Here is a 3290-nt window from a genome sequence, read left to right on the forward strand (position 1 = left end):
TATGCGGCTGCTTCCCACTAGCTATCTATTTTATGTTTGATAGTGTATATATGTCCATGCCACTCTCTCATTTTGTCACAGCTTACCCTTAGGCTTTTATTTTTATATCCTTTTAAGTGTCCCTTAAAAGAATCAACAACAGAATAATTTAATTACGCTCTAACATTGATCAATAACATATTGAAGAATAGTGCTGGACTTTTAACAGGAATGTGCTATTGAGAGTTTCATTAACTGCACTTTGAAGAATACAGCTTTTGGATTAAAGGAAGCTTGACTTAATCAAGAGAAATATCGGCCCCCTTCCTACCTTCATATTATCCTTTTCTTCTTCCTTCCTCCCCTTCCTCCTCCTCCTTCTTCTTCTTCCTCCCCTCCCCCTCCTCCTCCTCCTCCTCCTTCTTTCTTCTTCTTCTTCTTTCTTCTTCTTCTTCTTCTCCTTCTCCTTCTATAATTTGGCCTAAGCACTCCATACATTCTTGACTCTTTATTGATTTCAGTAAAATTTTGTAATGTTTTCTAGAAATTTACCTATTTTTACCTGCATTTCCAACAAGGTTTCTAATGTATGTTAAATAAAATATGAGTCTGCACTTCAATAATTGACATATTTTAGGAAACGATTATTTGAAAGATGATTTATATATGTTTACATAGAAAATCATGGTTAATATGGAATACGTTCACAGATAATAAGATAATCACAAATCAAACACACCTGTATGAAAGTAGTAGCAAATTACTACCATATGTGAATGTCCCTCCAGTCCTCTCCCATTCTTCACCCACTCTTCCTCTCCATAGGTGGCACTATATTTACTTGTAAAAGGGTAGTTATTTGTGTATTTTGAAATTGAATATATGGACTCACACAGTATGTCATTCTTTGTATCTGGCTGCTTTCATTTAACATGTTTCTAAGATTCATCCATAGAGTTTAGATTAGTAGTGGTTAATTCATTTTCACTGCTATATAGTATTCTCTTATGTGACTAGATATGGTCCCTTTAATCATCCTGCTTGTGATGGATATTTGAGATATGGTTTGGGGTATTGTGAATAGTGCTGGTGTGAATAGTCTAGTAATTGCCTTCTTGTCCACATATACATGTATTTCTGATGCGTATACACTTAACAGTAGAATTTTTGTATGATAGGTTCTGTGTATATTAGGGTGAAAATTTACTTACAGATATATGACATAGGCAAATGAAGAAATTAATGTTAAATTGGAAATATTCTGAAATAAATGATATGCACATAAGCAATGCTTGGAAGGAAGCCAATAAGCTTAAATGACATTATCAGGAAAGAAAAATAATGAATGTAAATAAGTAAATTTAACAAGATTGCTATTTGTGTAATTCTTTTATTTTTAACAATGACAGATAATTTATTATTCAACAAAAACTGAGGCATAAGGACTCAAGTAAAGAAATTAACAGAAAATATTTTACAAAGGACCTTGAAGACAGAGCCCAACTAAAACAAAATTAATGCTTTACCATATACTAAAATAGGGATTGAGAAAACAAATTTTTCCATTCGACATTCATAAATACATTGGAAATTTATTTTTTATATATACAGCAGGTTCTTATTAGTCATCAATTTTATACACATCAGTGTGTACATGTCAATCCCAATCACCCAATTCATCACACCACCACCACCACCACCCCACAGCTTTCTCCCTTTGGTGTCCATACGTTTGTTCTCTACATTTGTGTCTCAATTTCTCCCATGCAAACCAGTTCATCTGTACCATTATTCTAGATTCCACATATATGCGTTAACATACAATATTTGTTTTTCTCTCTGACTTACTTCACTCTGTATGACAGTCTCTAGATCCATCCACGTCTCAACAAATGACCCAATTTCGTTCCTTTTTATGACTGAGTAATATTCCATTGTATATATGTACCACATCTTCTTTATCCATTCATCTGTTGATGGACATTTAGGTTGTTTTCATGACCTGGCTATTGTAAACAGTGCTGCAATGAACATTGGGGTGCATGTGTCTTTTTGAATTACGCTTTTCTCTGGGTATATGCCCAGTAGTGGGATTGCCGGATCATATGGTAATTTTATTTTTAGTTTTTTTAAGGAATCTCCATACTATTCTCCATAGTGGCTGTGTCAATTTAAATTCCCACCAACAGTGCAAGAGGGTTCCCTTTTCTCCACACCCTCTCTAGCATTTGTTGTTTGTAGATTTTTTGATGATGTCCATTCTAAATGGTGTGAGGTGATACCTCATTGTAGTTTTGATTTGCATTTCTCTAATAATTAGTGATGTTGAGCAGCTTTTCATGAGCTTCTTGGCCATCTGTATGTCTTCTTTGGAGAAATGTCTATTTAGGTCTTCTGCCCATTTTTGGGTTGGGTTGCTTGTTTTTTAAATATTGAGCTGCATTAGCTGTTTATATATTTTGGAGATTAATCCTTTGTCGGTTGATTCATTTGCAAATATTTTTTCCCATTCTGAGGGTTGTCTTTTCGTCTTGTTTATGGTTTCCTTTGCTGTGCAAAAGCTTTGATGTTTCATTAGGTCCCATTTGCTTATTTTTGTTTTTATTTCCATTACTCTATGAGGTGGATCAAAAGAGATCTTGCTGTGATTTATGTCAAAGAGTGTTCTTCCTATGTTTTCCTCTAAGAGTTTTACAGTGTCTCGTCTTACATTTAGGTCTCTAATCCATTTTGACTTTATTTTTTGTGTGTCGTGTTAGGGAGTGTTCTAATTTCATTCTTTTACATGTAGCTGTCCAGTTTTCCCAGCACCACTTATTGAAGAGACTGTCTTTTCTCCATTGTATATCCTTGCCTCCTCTGTCACAACTTAGTTGACCATAGGTGTGTGGGTTTATCTCTGGGCTTTCTATCTTGTTCCATTGATCTATGTTTCTGTCTTTGTGTCAGTACCATATTGTCTTGATTACTGTAGCTTTGTAGTATAGTCTGAAGTCAGGGAGTCTGATTCCTCCAGCTCCGTTTTTTTCCCTGAAGACTGCTTTGTCTATTCAGGGTCTTTTGTGTCTCCATACAAATGTTAAGATTTTTTGTTGCAGTTCCGTAAAAAATGCCGTTGGTAATTTACTACGCATTGCATTGAATCTGTAGATTGCTTTGGGTAGTATAGTCATTTTTCACAATATTGATTCTTCCAATCCAAGAACATGGTATATCTCTCCATCTGTTGGTAACATCTTAATTTCTTTCATTAGTGTCTTATAGTTTTCTGCATACAGGTCTTTTCTCTCCCTAGGTAGGTTTTTGTTTTG

The sequence above is a fragment of the Neophocaena asiaeorientalis genome, unplaced genomic scaffold, assembly GCF_003031525.2.
Source record: "Neophocaena asiaeorientalis asiaeorientalis breed wild unplaced genomic scaffold, Neophocaena_asiaeorientalis_V1.1 scaffold742, whole genome shotgun sequence".
In the NCBI taxonomy this organism is placed as follows: domain Eukaryota; kingdom Metazoa; phylum Chordata; class Mammalia; order Artiodactyla; family Phocoenidae; genus Neophocaena; species Neophocaena asiaeorientalis.